The sequence below is a fragment of the Anabrus simplex genome, chromosome 6, assembly GCF_040414725.1.
Source record: "Anabrus simplex isolate iqAnaSimp1 chromosome 6, ASM4041472v1, whole genome shotgun sequence".
NCBI lineage: Eukaryota > Metazoa > Arthropoda > Insecta > Orthoptera > Tettigoniidae > Anabrus > Anabrus simplex.
Window position 1 is genome coordinate 186,793,364 of NC_090270.1, and position 19,987 is coordinate 186,813,350.

General features: G+C 41.8%; 1 protein-coding gene across 1 annotated transcript in view; it reads left to right on the forward strand.

The window, feature by feature from the left end:
* Nucleotides 1-19,987, forward strand: part of LOC136876281 (transcription initiation factor TFIID subunit 5) — a 151,999-nt gene that overhangs the window by 129,897 nt on the left and 2,115 nt on the right. The window lies entirely within an intron of this gene.

Below are 19,987 nucleotides of genomic sequence, written 5' to 3' on the forward strand. Positions count from 1 at the left end.
ACTGATAACCCACTTCAAAGGTTGGCACCTCTCGATGTGTAGAGTCCCTTGTGATAGTTAAGTGAGGCTAATTAAGAGGTTTATTTACTTCAGTTTTCAATGGTGAATTTAATATGGGGGTCTATAGAGATCAGTAGATCCAGCATTATTGAACCGTTAGCTATTTGTTGGTCGATTATAACGAAGACTTCATCCACATCTCATCCAGACAGGGATACCTTGTATATTATTGATGATTTTCGTGTTTTTGAGGTTGTCAGTGTTGATGTTTGCCAAAATGCCAGAGGCAGGTGAGCCCATTGGAATGCCCTTTTGTTTGGTAAATTGTTTTGTAAAACAAAATTCAAAATAGAAATAAACTAATTTATTTCTTGTTTACTGAGGGAACTATGACTAATTAGATTATTTTTTATTACTGCGACCATCTTGCTTATTGGAATGCTAGAGTACATGTTAGAAATGTCAAAGGAATGTAATGTGTAATGAGGTTTAATTTCTAAATCCTTTGCTATTTTATAAAATTTAATAGAATTACGAACTGTGGTTCTATTATTTGTAAATACAAAATGCTTTAGAAAAGACTGCACAAACTGGGATACTTCATATTGAACCAGGAATGCTGATTCAGTACCTTGTATTTAAAGTTCAAAATACCCGCTGTGTGCGATATTAGCCGACCACAGCTGGCAAATGAGGAACGAGCTTGGTGCTGGCCGGTCACGGACAGGCTATGTCATATAGAATGTTCTATACATTCCATGCCTGATAACTCAATGAATAAAATTATCATCACGATTTGGACAACGTCACCGTGTATCCAGTGCTAAACTATGCATAATTACCAAATCTCAAGCAAATCCATGCAAAATTGACAAAGTTATGGCAAGTTGAAGTTACAGGGAAATCTCATGACGCGAACAGCTGATTTTGTATAAATTGAGGACCAGGCAACTCGATAGACAGTGTGTGTGATTCCACAACCTAGCCATGCTGGCTGACTGTAGGACGGTCTATTATGAAATTCTACAACTGTGCTGCTGTGAACTTCGACAGAAAGGTGAATGAATATTGTCTATCAGTTCATATTCTGAGTAGTGTATGTCGGACTTGCATTTTTCAAGTTATATTAGAACTGTGCAGTTTGAACTTAGATTTTGGAACTGTGAATTCAAACTTAGCTGAATGTTGAGTAATCTTAGGACTTGTATTTCCAAGTGTAATTCAAATTCTTACTTTCTCCAAGTGGAGATGTTGACTCAGTCTTTAAGATAGTGCATAAGACTAGGAGTTCATAAATACAGCGTGAAAGCTGATTAATATTTATCCTACATTACAGTTGAATAGACTTAACCAAGTAGCTTCATTGAAGAGAAATTACTTTCTCGTACAAGTGGTTGAAGGTCATGACAATAGTATCTGTAGTACTAGATATAACAAAGTGGTCTCAGTGAACAAAACCCAATTCACTTTCTTAAATAAATACCCCATTATCATCGTATTATCATAACATATGAACGAAACTAAATTCACTTTCTGTAAATATCAAGTGTCATGTTACAATAGTGTATGAATGGAACTAAATTCATATGTCTGTACTTAACCTGTTGTAGTCTCACCGACTTTTAAATAATTCTGACAATAGTAGGACGTAACGAAACTTCTTACACATTTGTGTCCTCTTACTGTATTTCATGTACTGTAAAATGCACAAGTGGATCATTACTTTGAATGTACACTGACTGACAGAGCAAATGCAACACCAAGAAGGAGTGGTCAGAACTTTATGCCAATTGCAGGATAGACTGACGTCACTGAGGTATGCTCATGATGTGAAATGCGCCGCTGTGCTGCGCACGTAGCGAACGATAAATGGGACACGGCATTGGTGAATGGCCCACTTCGTACCGTGATTTCTCAGCCGACAGTCATTGTAGAACGTGTTGTCGTGTGCCACAGGACACGTGTATAGCTAAGAATGCCAGGCCGCCGTCAACGGAGGCATTTCCAGCAGACAGACGACTTTACGAGGGGTATGGTGATCGGGCTGAGAAGGGCAGGTTGGTCGCTTCGTCAAATCGCAGCCGATACCCATAGGGATGTGTCCACGGTGCAGCGCCTGTGGCGAAGATGGTTGGAGCAGGGACATGTGGCACGTGCGAGGGGTCCAGGCGCAGCCCGAGTGACGTCAGCACGCGAGGATCAGCGCATCCGCCGCCAAGCGGTGGCAGCCCCGCACGCCACGTCAACCGCCATTCTTCAGCATGTGCAAGACACCCTGGCTGTTCCAATATCGACCAGAACAATTTCCCGTCGATTGGTTGAAGGAGGCCTGCACTCCCGGCGTCCGCTCAGAAGACTACCATTGACTCCACAGCATAGACGTGCACGCCTGGCATGGTGCCGGGCTAGAGCGACTTGGATGAGGGAATGGCGGAACGTCGTGTTCTCCGATAAGTCACGCTTCTGTTCTGTCAGTGATAGTCACCGCAGACGAGTGTGGCGTCGGCGTGGAGAAAGGTCAAATCCGGCAGTAACTGTGGAGTGCCCTACCGCTAGACAACGCGGCATCATGGTTTGGGGCGCTATTGCGTATGATTCCACGTCACCTCTGGTGCGTATTCAAGGCACGTTAAATGCCCGCCGCTACGTGCAGCATGTGCTGCGGCCGGTGGCACTCCCGTACCTTCAGGGGCTGCCCAATGCTCTGTTTCAGCAGGATAATGCCCGCCCACACACTGCTCGCATCTCCCAACAGGCTCTGCGAGGTGTACAGATGCTTCCGTGGCCAGCGTACTCTCCGGATCTCTCACCAATCGAACACGTGTGGGATCTCATTGGACGCCGTTTGCAAACTCTGCCCCAGCCTCGTACCGACGACCAACTGTGGCAAATGGTTGACAGAGAATGGAGAACCATCCCTCAGGACACCATCCGCACTCTTATTGACTCTGTACCTCGACGTGTTTCTGCGTGCATCGCCGCTCGCGGTGGTCCTACATCCTACTGAGTCGATGCCGTGCGCATTGTGTAACCTGCATATCGGTTTGAAATAAACATCAATTATTCGTCCGTGCTGTCTCTGTTTTTCCCCCAACTTTCATCCCTTTCGAACCACTCCTTCTTGGTGTTGCATTTGCTCTGTCAGCCAGTGTATTTAAAACTGTGCCTAGTGAATAATTTCTTTTTGAAACTGTGCCAAGTGAAATGTTACTTTTGAAAATCTTTAAAAAACCGTGTTAAGTGAATTTTGCTTTTGAGTGCACCTTTGATTCCATTAACATTCAAACCGCAGAATAATCTCCTTATCTTCGTAGTGCAATTATAGTAAAGAAACGTTCGTGATAGATTCTATTGACATTCTACACAATAGAACCATGTTTCTTTATTCCCTTCATGGGAACCATTCATACCATTCAATTTAATTTAATTTCAAACTACACCAATGATCAGTCTAGTATACACAATCACACCGAATGAGTAAACCCTGGAACCTGATATGCGATCTGCCAGAACTTCTAGTTGTTGAAATTCACCTGGTTCCATGGTACAGAGAGCTCACAGGAATTTCTGAAGAAATCAGACAAGACTGGGAAATATTTACACAGTCTTCTTTAAATTTAGACAAAGATATAAAGATCATTCTAATATAGCAAGATAGTTCTGGTCTTAAGAGTGTTTTGCAATTTACATTGCCGTGAGGATGAGCTAAGGCCATTATTTCATACAAAACCTGCTAGATTTGAAAACGAAATGAAGTCCTTGTTGCAAGGCAGGGGAATAAAAGTCCCCACCAGCAGACAAAAAGCAGACCGGATATAACAAGCCTGGAGGCTTGACTGAGTTTAAGTTCAAAGATAGCCCAAGGTGAATAGAGATTTTGTAATCTTTTCCCTACCTTATGGTTGGCATGAAGATGTCCTTCGCACTGACAGCCATAAATCCAGGAGCGCACTTAAGTCTTTTGCCAGCATGGTCTCTTCCCTCTTCCTAGCTGCTGGAATCACGACTCGATTTTGAGGTTGTGCTTTAGGGCCTGGATAGCACAATTAGAGGTTGGAGAGGGGAGGGGAAGAGAACACTTTCTCTGCATCAGTCAATGAGGAATGGAATGTTCTGGATCTATCTGGACACGGAACCTGTGCTATGAAGTGATGTCACTGTGGAAAGCAAGTTGTGAGTCAGGTGATTAGTTTGCTTGTAAATGGGTTGAATTACAGTTCTTAAGATGTGGTACAGAGTGTAGTGAGCTTGGCTCCAGCTTGAGAAGTGGACTATAATCTCACTGATTACCAAGCAGTTTCTCTCCAGTAATAGTTGAAACAGTGGTGTAATTTTCAAGAATGAAACAAAAACAAGCATATGAAAGCAACAGAGAATTTCTCTTCTTAGAATTCAGTTTCCTACAGGAAAGTTCATATACATGTGCGTCACAATTTTGTGTGCCATTGCTCATGCTTTTGTCTGTTATTGTTTATTAATAGCATCTACATCGTTGTGATGTGACTGCAGATATTTGTAAACTGGTTTTATTCATTCTTGCAGTTCTGTTTGAAGAGAATGAATTAGAGATGAACAGGAACTGGTTTGATGATCAGCTGGGCTTGTCTGATTATTTAGCAGCTAGGCTAAGCTTCTGCCAGAGGAAGTCCAGAACAGAGCTCAGCCTGTTATGTCGCTACAGCCAAGCTTGTAAGGCTCACTTCCCCTTCCAGGATAGGCTTTCCAAGACTGTTTTGTCCATTAGGGTGTTAAGCTTGCCCCAGTTGATGTGTTCAGAGATTATTTTGCAGGATTTAAATACAATCTGTAAGCTATTTTATAATATTACAACAGAATTTGTCACTTGCCTATACTTAATTCCCAGAAGATGCTTTGAGTTATGGTTTAGACTTAAATTTAATGAAATTATTATTTACACATCAAACATTACCTGCATTCCGTTAAAGATAACAAAATGTGATAAGCTGTGAGCAAATCTTGAGACTCTCGCGAGAATGTCGAGACCAGTTCTCCTGTGCTGTGATCTGTGCGACGTCCCAGTAAGTACGAGCGTAAGCTTGATAGTATATCATCAGCAGTTCACAAGTTATTTGAGGTGGACATTTTAGCTGAATAATCTTGCATAATTTGTGAACAACCTACCTGGATTGTTGTCTATGTAGCTTCTTGTGATGCAGATCCAGCCAGAGGTGTTCTCTGTGGTGATTCCTTTTCAATTGTTGTCTATGTAGCTTCTTATGATGCAGATCCAGCCAGAGGTGTTCTCTGTGGTGATTCCCTTTCAGTTATATTATCTCATCAATCCCTATTGGTAACAGCTTACGAATATGTCACTTGAACATTGAATCGATTTCCTCTGCTAAGAGTCAATACCTTGCATGTCTGATGCTGCAGAACGAGTAGATATTATAGCAATACAGGAGACTCACACCAAGAATGATGCAGATCTTTACAGAAGAGGAAGAATTTATGGATATGTTCTAGTTGGGTCCATAAATGATGAACAGTATGGCATTGCAACATATGTCAGGTCCCATCTTAGTGACTACAAAGTAACTTACCAGGATAGAATGGCAGATATTTTTGTTTTGGGTGTAGAAGTTGCCGGCACCATGGTTGCAAACCTTTACAAACCACCGCAAGTTAGTTGGCCAAATCCACCTGTAAGATTCTTCAGTCATCCAGTTGTTCATATTGGTGATTTCAACAGTCAAAGTCATGTCTGGGGATACCAGAAAGAAGACCAAAATGGAGCTATTCTAAATGAATGGATGGACATGCACAATCTTCAGCTTGTGTATAATGCTAAAGATCCTGGAACGTTCCGATCTGGCAGATGGTTAAAGGATTATTCTCCTGATTTGTGCATCACATCTAGATCTGGAAATAATGAAATGACACAATGAAAAGTCATAAAGTCTTTCCCACACAGCCAGCATAGGCCAGTCATAATTCATTTTGGTACTGAAATTCCATTAGTCACCTCCGTACCTCAACCTCGATGTAATTTTCAACTTGCAAACTGGGAACTATTTCGGAAAGGTCTAGATAATACCACTCAATGGATTTCTCCAGTACCATCCAATTGTGAACGATTTGTGGGTGAGATTAAAGCAAATGCCAGGAAATGTATCCCACGTGGTTTTCGGAAGGAGTACATCCCCGGATGGTCCCAAGAATGTGATGTGTTATATGTCAAATATCAAGAATCTCACGACGACGTGACAGCTGATGACCTTTTGAAAGCTCTGAATAAGAACAGAAGAGAAAAATGGCATAAAACAACGGCAGGACTCAACTTCACACATTCTAGTCGAATAGCCTGGAACCTCATTAGAAAACTTGGTACAGATCCCAGGTTGTCAAGTACAGTCACACATGTGAATACTAATGCTGTTGCATCCAGACTGATGAATATTTCAAAAACTAAAATAGACAAAGAACAGGCACGAACTGTGAAGAATGAACTGTACATAAAGAGGTCCTATCTATCCACACCCAGTCTACTCACGTGACTTCTGCATTGAGGAACTTGATAAAGTCTTGAATATGCTAAAGGTAAACAAAGCTGCTGGCTTTGATAGCATATATCCAGAGTTTCTTAAAGCCATTGGACTGAAAACAAAGATGTGGCTTATTGGATTTTTCAATGAAATTCTGAAAACTAGAAAATTGCCTAAGCTTTTCAAACAGGCAAAGATAATTGCCATCCTGAAACTGGGAAAAGATGGAACTGATGCTTCTCATTATCGACCAATATCACTACTCGGCATGACCTATAAGCTACTAGAAAGGCTTATTCTAAATCGCATTCAAGAGGCCATTGATCAAATCATCCTGATTGAACAAGGTGGCTTTAGGAAACATCGGAGTTGCTGTGACCAGGTCCTAACATTGACAACTGTAGTAGAAGCTGGATAATTAGTGAGGTCTCAAATCAGCTGCAGTTTTCGTGGATCTTACAGCAGCTTACGACACTGTATGGAGAGAGGGCTTGATGTCCAAATTTCTTGAAATCATCCCATGAACAACATGCTTTCTGACAGGCGCTTTAAGGTGTTCTTGAATGGGCAAGCTAGTAGGTGGAGGATTCTAAACAATGGCCTACCTCAGGGATCAGTTCTGGCCCCCCCTTTTTTTGTTTAATCTGTATATCCATGACATGCCTCACACAGATTCCATGAAAATCCAGTATGCAGACGACCTAGCACTAATTATCGAGAGTAAAGATTTCATGAACTGTGAGAATGTTCTAACTAGTGATCTGGTGAAACTGAGTGATTACTTCCACAAATGGAGACTTCAACCCAACCCAAACAAGACTGAAGTTACTGCATTCCATCTAAATAATAAAGAAGCCCAAAGGAAGCTACATGTGACTTTTGACGGAATCGAAGTACCCCATAACTACAATCCAATATATCTTGGAATCACTCTGGATCGGTCCTTGGCATTCATACAACAGTGCATCAAGTTATTGAGGAAACTTGACTCAAGAGTGAATCTACTCCGCAAGATTGCCGGAAGCAGCTGGGGTGCAGACACTAATACTCTACGTTCTGCTGCACTCGCTCTTGTGTATTCTGCTGGTGAATATTGTGCCCCTGTATGGGAAAACAGTGTTCATACCACTGAGATTGATGTGCAACTCAATGAGACCATGAGGGTTAACACTGGTACTGTTAGATCTACTCCCACACAGTGGCTACCATTCCTAGCTAATATCGCTTCGCAAGATCTAAGGAGGAAAGCAGCTAAGGTAAGCTTGCTCAAGAAGATCACCTCTTATAACAACTCTCCGTTGTATGATGCCCTGCAAGATCCACCAACAACACGTTTGAAATCACGCAAGCCACCCTGGGTTGATTTAGAAGGTATAAATTCTTTCAACATGAGCTACAAGTGGCAACAACGTTGGAACGAACATCCACCCAACAATGCTCACCTGGTTGAAGATCCTACAAAGAAGGTAGAGGGATTCCAACTACCACGCCAAACCTGGTCGAAGCTGAACCGCATTAGAACGGGTCAAGAGAGGTGAGGTCACACCTTAAAGAAATGGGGTTTCCGTACATCTGCTGCCTGTGACTGTGGAGTGGAGGACCAAACCATACAACACATTGTTCAAGAGTGCCCACTTTGTGCATTTGACGGTGGTCTGAAGACTCTACACCTAGTGACACCATGTGCTCTGGAATGGTTGTCAAATTTGGATATTTCCATTTGATTATCTGTAAACTTTTGTGTATTTGTACAACCATACGAGATATATATAATTATATTATGTGTTTTTAAGTGCCGAATCATCCCAGAAGTATTTCTGCTGACGTATTTTACTTCTTTTACTGTGCTATGTGGCATCTCTTCAAAATAATACCACATCCATGACTTACATTGCATTTTGAACATCATCTTGAAGTTGTCGCATACAATTAGACACAATTACACATTGCACCTTCGTATAGCTAAGAACCTAATTATGATGCGAATGCTCCATAACGCTGTAAGGAATTATTTCCTTCATCACCATAATGTCAGTAAACACAAGCACTGGTCAAATGGATAATGAATGATAATGATGTACACCTACAGTAGCCATCAGTTTCTGTACTTAGCCTACTCATTCGTGTACTTACCGCTGCACACAGTGCCAGAATGCATATCTATACATATAAAATCCCTATCTGTATGTCATTCACAGTGATAATGAGAAAAGGAGAATGTTTCCAAAGCTGAAATTGGTACCTGTTATAGATAGCTATGTCTTCTTTACAATAAAAATGCAATGAACCTCTCACGACCATAACTTTTATACGTTTTTTAAAGAAAAATATGTTTCTGCCAGCAAAGTTATTGTCTCATCGCCATGATGACGTAAGTACACAGCTATATCTATCGGCATGAGTTCGAATTATGTTCATCCTGACTTCTGGTGCCTTCCAGCTGGTAGTAGATTTGGGTTATAAGAACAATGCATTGCTGACCGTCATACCTTTTAGTGAAAAATGCTACCTTTCAGTAAAATATTTTTTTCCATTCTGCGTTATGAAAACACATTATCTCCATCGATGAGCTCGAAAGTAAACAGCCTGTCTGTGGCCATGGTCGTAAAGGCATTAACTTTATGACCTGACACTGTGGTTAGCCAGTTTGAATCCCATTGGTTGAAAAAGTTTTTACTATCAGAATATTAGCCAGCAAGGTAAGGGAGGTAGTGGTATACAATTTCTAATCACTAGATTGTGTGCCAAAAGCCTGGATTAAATTCCAAGCTTCTCCGTAGTGCTCATATAGAGTGAGGGTATATGACACTGTTGATGGCGATTCGCACGCTGGATGGCAATATAAAGTCTTGTGTTGACCGTTTGGTGCTATTCGACAGGAGAAGGCTATGTGCTGGCACCGGGCACACCCTCTCACTTCCTACTATCATATATCATGTCATTTATTTCATCTCATTAACTCATCTAATGAGGTTGGTATCAGGAAGGGCATCCAGTCGTAAAAGCTCACTACAAAGATTCGTCTCGCTTCATACCAGACCCTGAAGAGAAACGGGACAAGGGTTAGACGTACAAGCACAAGATAAAACGCCTTCTGCTGAGTTTGAGGAATGACATCTTAACAAATGTTTATATTGGATGCTTCATTGTAGGTTTTTCTATGGTAAAATGATTTGGCTGAGATGGAATTCCGTATGCTTGGTTCTTTCTCCACAAAACTCTCATTCAATGAGGTGAGGTTGTCATTTTGATACCCATAATAATATTGTCAACTTTTAGCATAAGACTGAACCGAGTTGTATCCTTGTATTGAATGCAATAACAGGCAGAAAGCAATCATTATAAGGATAGATTCAATGAGTGAATTATAATGTGATGATTATTTATTGAGAAATTATGTTAATTATTTGTGTTACGGAGATATCCGTGGTAGGTAGAGGTGAAAGAAGGTGCGGGTGTGAATGGGTTTCAAGCTACGAAATTAACGTGCAATGTAAAATTAATTTAAAATTTAACTAGGTTATATTTTCTTTTCAAAAACAAGAGATAACAATCATAACAGGTACAGAGTAGCAAAAATGTAGGTACAATATTACTGGATTCGGGCTCAGTGCCCTTACTTCATAACTCTTGGGCAATCAGCCCCGCCTTACTCCAAAAAAAAAATTAGCCAAGGGGCAGAAAACCCCATTCATGCCCAGGAGCACTGGCTCCAAACATTACACATAAAGCCTGCACGAGGCATACAGAAACAAATTTCAAAGAGCGATCCGCTCTCAAAATTGTAAGCCTATCACAAGGCCACACCAAACTCTACCTTCAAGCTGTCCTCTAAGGACGTATTCACAGGGGTAAAATACCCAACCTACGGAGGTCTATTACATGAAAAGAAGGTTGATTACATGACCTCTAAAATAACAATTTGAGAGGAGGCGATCTTGCACTCCTAATACACTTTGTTTTTAAAACCTAATCTGGCTCTGGGCCGCTAACGCAAGGGCTAATCCCATACTACAGAGGTGACTTAGAGAAGAACACTTTACATTACATAAACAAAGAATAGTTTGAGAAAATAAGTTCACCTCAAAACAAATGTGAGTGGGAGCTCGAGAGGGTTAGCACTCTCTATCCCAATATGTAGCTTTACAAGAAAAAGATGAAAAGAGTAATTACATTTTGGGAAAAGGTTACATGATGGAAATGCTTCGAACCCGCCGCGAGTGTTAAACTGCCGACCTAGCAAGAAAAGAAGTTATTAATAGGCCATTACCTGGTGTTGAACGGCTGAAGAAGAAAGAGGCGCTTCCCGCCTCCTGCTATGTACTTAATACACTGAAAGATGGAACAGAAGTGGCCCGGAGACCCCAAAATCAGCAGTTTATATACTCTCGCGGAAGTTTCTAGGCGTTAGGGGAATGAAAACACCCGCCCACAATGTTTTTATTGGATAGGACCCCGCAACAGATACAAGTTGGGGGAAGATACACCAGATTGGTCAGAAATTACTAAAAGAAATTCGGGATTGGATAAATCTAAAACAAGGGGAAAAAGAGGGGTATACAGCCAACTTAAACAATAACAGAAAGAAATTTAACAAGAAACAAACTTTTGAAATAAAAATTTCTCCAACAAAATAGTTCTTTGACTCCGCACTAGGGTGCGCTATTGTTGATCTTCAGTAGTGTCCTCTAGAAGAGAAAGTTCACACTTCTTACTTCAAGCGAAACAAAAACACATCAAAAGTGACACAGTTCAAAAACTCAAAATTTTCCACGTGGTGACATCTTCTGAGAAAGTAGAGAATTAATAGAATAGATAAAGTTCAACCTTCCTCCAGAAGAGGAGTTTCAACTGGCGCAACTTTTAAATAAACGGTGTAGAGGTGTACCGCCCGGTACAGACCTCCCCCCCCAAAAGTTCCTCCAGGGGTGACACATGAAATCAGTTTGAAACAAAGTCCAAGTAATGATGTTGATACGAAGATAGATAGCAGAAGCATTTACAAGATTTCTTAATTCAGTTTCAAAATGTTGTTGTTGCAGGTGAATGAAAGTCTTTATGTTTGTAGAATTTGAATTTCTGAAGATAAACTTTTAATACTTAAAGGTGAAGAAAAATTTTGCAATGTCCACCAAATATTGTTGTTGAATTCCCAAGTGTAGTTATTGCTTATGGTGACTGTCCATGTAGTTGATGTAGATTGAGTCGGATGGCCAGACCGGCCGTTGCAGCTTGCGTCCAACGGAGGCCGCTCGGACCCCTCAAGTACCCTGAGATACCGCTCGCCCGCACTATGAGGGGAGCAGAGGTGTTGAAGTACGCCGCGCCCGCGGTGAACAGATACAGGCTGCGGGCATGTAGCAGGTCGTGCGCCGCACATCAGCCTTGGCCGGGAGGAGAGCTCCGGCTCGCCGTGCACATGTCGTCCTCGCTGGAGAGGAGGGGACCCATCCCCCTCCCCAGTCGCTGCACGGCGCTGCGCGGCTGCGGGGGCGCTGAAACATTAAAGCTAGGCGGCAGAATTGTGTTGGACTATCATCTTCTTTGAGGGTACAGGCTTGTGGAGAGGTTGAGGGGCCAGCGGCGTGTAGATATCCATGGCATTTACTATTATGAAGCCACAGTGTAAGGTGGAGCAGGAGACGGGAGCGTGGTAATGGCCGTGGCAAGAACAGGATGGCAGTTTAACGGGTCGGGGCAGGTTTTACACAAGGCTTACATCTAAAACCAAAATATTACAGAAGGGGCAGAATGCCTTAAAAGTGAAACTCAAAAAAAAAATATAACCTTCATATCCTTTCAAAATAATATGAAGCAAGTTAACACAGAAATTACACCGGTTTCACCTGGGACAGGTGAACTCTAAATATCCTCTCGGTGGCTGGATTACTTAGCAATAAGGTAACCGGCGTAAGAAAATCGAGAATGATACAAGGCCCATGAAATCTGGGGGCAAGCTTGCCCGCGGGAACAAAATTTTTGACCATAACCTGGTCACCTACCTTCAAAGTGGTGGGTCTCCGTCCACGATCATACCTTTCCCTAACCTTTTCATGAGACACTTTAAGATTGGCTTTAGCCTTCTTCCAAAGATCTTTAATGTTATCCGGATCTATTGTCTCGGGGAGAATGTCATTCAAAGACCAGAGGTTAGAGAGCGGCGAGTTGGGAACAAACTTGAACATCAAAGAAGTTGGAGTAAACTTGTGAGATTCATGAACCGCCGAATTCAAAGCAAAAGCTATCCAATGCAGGGACGTGTCCCACCTAGAATGATCTTCATAATGATAGGCAATAAGTGCGGACCTGAGATTACGGTTAACCCGTTCAGCCAGAGATGGTTGAGGGTAATAAGCAGATGTAGTTACATGAGAGATGGACAAGTCAAAACAGAATTTACGAAACAGATTTGATGTAAAAGCTTTAGCATTATCAGATACAATGTATTGGCACGGACCAAAAGAAGCAAAAATAGAATTTAGGCAAGTAATGGTGGACTGAGCGGTAGCCAGCTTAGTCGGAAATAACCAAGAAAATCTAGTAAAGCCATCTACGCACACAAAGATGAACTTGTTAGCATTACCCTTTGACTGGGGGAAGGGTCCTACATAATCGATATACAGGCGTTCCATGGGGCGCGACGCTTGATGCGAAGACAAAAGGCCTACCTTGGTGGACATGGTGGGTTTACTAAGCAAACAAGATTTACAAGCTTTTACAAGTTCACAGATTTCACCGTCCATACCTTTCCAAATGAACATTTCACGAATTTTTTCACGGGTTTTAAAGATTCCAAGATGCCCTCCTAATGGGGTCTCATGATAATACTTGAAGATCATAGGCACAAGAACCGCTGGCACGACAACCTTCATCATCTTATCATGCCTCGATGGGCAACATAAAACACCATTCCTCAGAACATAAGGGACGACATGTTCCCCAGAAGAAAGGGTTTCCATTATCGGACCCAGCGTCGGATCTTCACGTTGGTATTTCTCGATATCCCTAAAGAGCATGGGAGCATCTGTTAGGATGACATTAACCTCAGATAGTATGGACTCGGAAGGTGATGAACTGTCGACAGGTTCATGGGTCTCGACGTCGTTAGAAAACATACGGCTGAGTCCATCAGCAACAACATTTTCAGTACCTCTGATATGTCGTACATCGAATTGGAAGGCAGAAATACGGATGGCCCAACGGGCTATACGACCAGTACGACGCGGCCTACCTAAGACCCAGCTTAAGGCTTGATTATCTGTCTCCAAGTCGAATTTGACATGTTCCAGATAGAGACGGAACTTTTCTAAGGCAAATAAAACTGCCAAACCTTCAAGCTCATATATGGAGTACTTTGCTTCTTGAGCCGAGAGAGTCCTAGATGCATAGGCGATGGGGCGCCTCCCTAGTTCAGTCTCTTGAAGAAGGACTGCAGCTACCGCCGACGATGACGCGTCGGTTTGGACGATGAATTTCTTCGAGAAATCAGGCATAGCAAGTACAGGGGCATTACAGAGAGCTAATTTAAGGTCTTCAAAAGCGGCTTGTTGAGACGGTCCCCACTCGAATTTGATGCCTTTCCTACGGAGAAGGTTTAAGGGCGCCGCTCTATTAGCAAAATTAGGAATGAACTTCCTGAAGAAATTCACCATGCCAATGAACCTGGCGATACCTTTAATGTCCTTGGGAGGTTTAAAATCACGGATGGCCTGTGTTCTAGAATGATCGACTGCTACACCATCAGGTGACACAATATGCCCTAGGAATGACATAGAGGGCTTAGCAAAGGCAACCTTGGACAACTTAACAGTTAACCCAGCCTTACGAAGGCGATTGAGAACTTCTCGCAGATGATCTAGATGTTCTTCAAAGGTTTCGGAAAATACGACGACATCATCCAAGTAGTGATATAAGTACTCAAATTTGATGTCGGAAAAGACCCTATCTAGTAGCCTAGTGAGCACAGCTGCCCCCGTGGGGAGCCCGAAAGGCACGCGGTTGTATTCATATAAATTCCAGTCCGTGGCAAACGCTGTAAGATGTTTAGACTCTTCGGCAAGGGGAATTTGGTTGTAGGCCTGATTCAAATCCAAGATCGTGAAGAACTTGGCCTTACGAAACCATGAAAAACAAGAATGAAGGTCGGGAAGGGGCACAGATTGCAACACCACCTTCCGATTGAGAGCCCTGTAATCAATGACAGGCCTGAAGCCTCCTTGGGGTTTCGGGACTAGAAAAATAGGCGAAGAATACGCTGACTTAGAGGGCCTAATAATACCATCCTTCAACATCTGATCGATGATTTCTTTCAGAGCCTTCATTTTAGGTGGAGATAGCCTATACGGTGGAAAACGGACAGGAATCGAATCCGTGACCTCAATTTTGTATTCAATAAGGTCAGTAACACCAAGAGTATCAGAGAACACCTCGGGAAACGACTGACACAGTTTCCGAATACTATCAGCCTGCTCCTCAGGTAGATGTCTAAGGTCTAACAACATCTCATCTTGGGTAGGCGAAATAGATGAACATGATACAGAATTACACTTTAACAAGGGAATTCTACAATTGGACGCAAATTTGAATGTGCACGACCTACTCTGGAGATCGAGCACAAGACCAGTGTGAGAAATGAAGTCCGCTCCCAATATGATGGGGCAAGACAAACGCTTGGCCACAAACAATTTGATCTTCCATGTAAATTTAAAAACCCGAATTTTGACATGTAAGGAACCTAGAATTTCTAATGGAGATGAATTAGCCGAAACATATTTAACAGGAGATGAGTCATAGTCAGGGAGTTTACAAACAGATTTCAATTTAGAATACCAATCAGCCGAAATAATGGAACAAACACTGCCTGAATCTAAGAGAGCTGTTATAGGCTCGTTATTTAACTCAATCTTAAGAAAAGGAACAGGTGCGGGGGTATCCGCCGCAATCCTAAGACACTCTTTAGGGCATTCAAAAGATGAATTTGAAGGCTGGTCGTTCTCTGCATTTACAACCTGTTTACTAGGGGCTAAGTCTCGGGAAGATGGATTAGTCGGCTCAGCCGACGCCACTAGTCACTTTTTATTATTGGCATAGCTGGAATTTGCACCAGAAGTTGAGCAGGAGGGGGTGCTATTTGGGCAATTCTTGGCGATATGTGAGAAGGCCCCACACTTAAAACAGCCTTGTGATGACCCTGCTCCATTCCTTGTCCCACTTGACTTGATCAGAGGACACTTATTCCGCAGATGGTCAGGCGACCCGCAAGCATAACATTTACGGGGATTGACTGGTCGGCGAGGTGGAGGCCGAGTGTTACTAAAGGAAGGCGGGGGTTCTTTCGCGACACGCAAAGAATCGGCGTATCTAACTCCTTCCGCTGAGACGGCCAATGCTTCAAGTTCAGAGAAGGTTTGCGGACACGCCGCGAAACACAAATATGACCTGTAGGATGGCGAAATACCTTCTACAATAGCCTGCACAATCTGATCTTCAGGAAAGTGCAGAGCAAACACCCTAGTGTAGAATTTGATATCTTGAATGAAATCAGCCAAGTTTTCATCCAAGCGCTGTACACGGTAATAGTACTTCTGAATCAGGGAGGACCTGGCCCTAGCCGGGATGAAGTTAGCTAGCAAATGGGCATGGAAATCCTCAATAGATGATTGCTCGGCAATGGCTCTTACGATTTTATCAGAGAGAATACCAATAGCATACGGATAGATAATTTGCAAAATTTGACATGGCGAAAGAGAAAAAACAAGAGCATGATCCTGAAATTCCACTAGAAATCTTAAAAATGAAATTACATCACTGGTGGTGTTGACGGAAAACTTAGAGATACCTCTAAGCAACATTGCCAATGGATGAGGCAAGCTACTGAACCCAGGTGACATAGTCGTTAAAGGTTTCAATGGCAACGAAGTTAATTCAGAGCGGATGTTACCCAATGACGCACGGCGTTCAGATTCGTTGTTCGATGGGGCAGAGATAGTTTGAGCAGCAACGGTTATCCTATTGACTTCTCCCTGAGGAGGCTCTTCCTCGTTACCTACATTCACCGTGGCGGGTTGATCAGTTTTGGGAGGAACTTCGCCGGTTAGCAATTGAGTGACCTTATTAGACAATTCAGAAATAGTTTCAAGGAGCGTATTAGCGTCCTTCCTCTGAACGTCATTCACCTTTAGAGACAACAGATCATTAACTCTATTTGCAAAGTGATACAGCCTGCCTTGCACACGCTTAATTTGATTAGGAGACGGATCGTTTTCATCAAAAAAGCTGACTACAGATGCTAGCCCAGTAATATTCTCGACGATCGTGGAAAGAGAGTCATCAATTTCTTTCTCTCCCAAATTGGGGATGGAAATGGGCAAATCAAGGGACTCTCTAAGCTTGTTGGTGTCGATTGCAACCGTGCCTCCAGATTGCACATTTCTGATAGTTAACTCGTATATCAACTCCTCTTTGCGCAAGTAGTTAAGGAGGAGAACATCGCGAGGGCCGGGCATGATGACAGAACAATTTTGAAAAACTCAAAAAATTCCAGCAACTGAGAAAATTGTTAGAGTTCGAATCAAAGCAATGTTTAGCCGTCAAAAGGGGCTAAATTGAGACCCATTCAACCACGCTCTGCTACCACTTGTTACGGAGATATCCGTGGTAGGTAGAGGTGAAAGAAGGTGCGGGTGTGAATGGGTTTCAAGCTACGAAATTAACGTGCAATGTAAAATTAATTTAAAATTTAACTAGGTTATATTTTCTTTTCAAAAACAAGAGATAACAATCATAACAGGTACAGAGTAGCAAAAATGTAGGTACAATATTACTGGATTCGGGCTCAGTGCCCTTACTTCATAACTCTTGGGCAATCAGCCCCGCCTTACTCCAAAAAAAAAATTAGCCAAGGGGCAGAAAACCCCATTCATGCCCAGGAGCACTGGCTCCAAACATTACACATAAAGCCTGCACGAGGCATACAGAAACAAATTTCAAAGAGCGATCCGCTCTCAAAATTGTAAGCCTATCACAAGGCCACACCAAACTCTACCTTCAAGCTGTCCTCTAAGGACGTATTCACAGGGGTAAAATACCCAACCTACGGAGGTCTATTACATGAAAAGAAGGTTGATTACATGACCTCTAAAATAACAATTTGAGAGGAGGCGATCTTGCACTCCTAATACACTTTGTTTTTAAAACCTAATCTGGCTCTGGGCCGCTAACGCAAGGGCTAATCCCATACTACAGAGGTGACTTAGAGAAGAACACTTTACATTACATAAACGAAGAATAGTTTGAGAAAATAAGTTCACCTCAAAACAAATGTGAGTGGGAGCTCGAGAGGGTTAGCACTCTCTATCCCAATATGTAGCTTTACAAGAAAAAGATGAAAAGAGTAATTACATTTTGGGAAAAGGTTACATGATGGAAATGCTTCGAACCCGCCGCGAGTGTTAAACTGCCGACCTAGCAAGAAAAGAAGTTATTAATAGGCCATTACCTGGTGTTGAACGGCTGAAGAAGAAAGAGGCGCTTCCCGCCTCCTGCTATGTACTTAATACACTGAAAGATGGAACAGAAGTGGCCCGGAGACCCCAAAATCAGCAGTTTATATACTCTCGCGGAAGTTTCTAGGCGTTAGGGGAATGAAAACACCCGCCCACAATGTTTTTATTGGATAGGACCCCGCAACAGATACAAGTTGGGGGAAGATACACCAGATTGGTCAGAAATTACTAAAAGAAATTCGGGATTGGATAAATCTAAAACAAGGGGAAAAAGAGGGGTATACAGCCAACTTAAACAATAACAGAAAGAAATTTAACAAGAAACAAACTTTTGAAATAAAAATTTCTCCAACAAAATAGTTCTTTGACTCCGCACTAGGGTGCGCTATTGTTGATCTTCAGTAGTGTCCTCTAGAAGAGAAAGTTCACACTTCTTACTTCAAGCGAAACAAAAACACATCAAAAGTGACACAGTTCAAAAACTCAAAATTTTCCACGTGGTGACATCTTCTGAGAAAGTAGAGAATTAATAGAATAGATAAAGTTCAACCTTCCTCCAGAAGAGGAGTTTCAACTGGCGCAACTTTTAAATAAACGGTGTAGAGGTGTACCGCCCGGTACAATTTGTTTCACGATATTGTCTCTAGAGAAACATATTTTAGACCACAAAATGCTTTTTCTTTTCATTGGACCTTGGAGCTTTGGACTTAGTTTAACCAGCTATATGCCTATACATACAGATAATAATTCAAGAAAATGTCAAAACATTGATTATGTCATGCACTGTATGTATGTTTATCATGATGGCTTCAACATTAATACTTATGATCTTTACTAATACTTTGTTGCCATAACAGAAGGTTTTTATATTTAGGCTGTTTCTGACTCCTGTTCTAGTGTTTATAACCATGTAGATCATTTGCCTAACATGATTGTTGAGTTTACATCATCACTTTTGCAACAATGGCTATCTCCAGTAGAAATCTGTCAGGAGAGCATGACATCCATGAAGACATGAAAGAATTTTCTATCATCAAAGGTTGTATGAATTTCGTGTGTTAAATGGAGACATGTTTAATGAGCCGACCATCCAACATACTAAAACTCCACAGGGAAGACAAAAAGAGTAAACACAGGCAAAAGTGGCAAATATAAAATATGCCATTACAGAAGCAAAAACCATACATTTGGAGAAAGCTGAATATTCAGTAAAGTCACAGGAGAAAGAGAGTAATGACTCTAAATTTGCATATCTTTACGTCTAACATGGTATAAGATGCGAAGTAAATAAGACAGGCTGAGTTAATCATATAGGATGAGGCAACCCCAGCTCCCCATCATGCTCTTTCAGCAGTAGATCAGCTACTTATGAACAACAAATCACCTTTCACTAGAAAAGTGATCTTGCTTCGTGCAGACTTCTGACAGTGCTTGGCAGTAGTCCATCACTGTTACAGAACAGCTGTTATCCAGTCAGATTTTTAATAGCCTACATTATGGCCCAAAATTAAGATCTAACTTTACTGGATGGCCTCTAAAACTAGAAAACAACTGGGACAAATGGCACTACTGAGATTCAACAAAACTGGATTTCAAAAAATATACGAGATTCACTTGGTTCTTCTATCCATCCAAATGAGAGTACAATGTTTTCCAAAGTAGCAGTTTTTCTTTGGCCCAAGAAACTAACATGTTAACTTCATCAACCAATTGGTTCAGAATAGTTTGATAGGTGACCAAATAATGTACATTAGCAATGACTCTATAGTGTGCAATGATGTTAATGAAGTTAATAAACCTGGTTTGTGCAATGGCACGAGAACAAATCTACAAAAGCCATAAAAATATCGTTCATGCAGAAATTCAGATGGGCTCAACTTCAGGAAGAAAGAGTTTTACTCCAAGAATAGATTTAGCATCTGCGAATCTGGGTATACCATTAATTTTTAAATGGAGGCAATGTTATCTAAATGTAGCCTT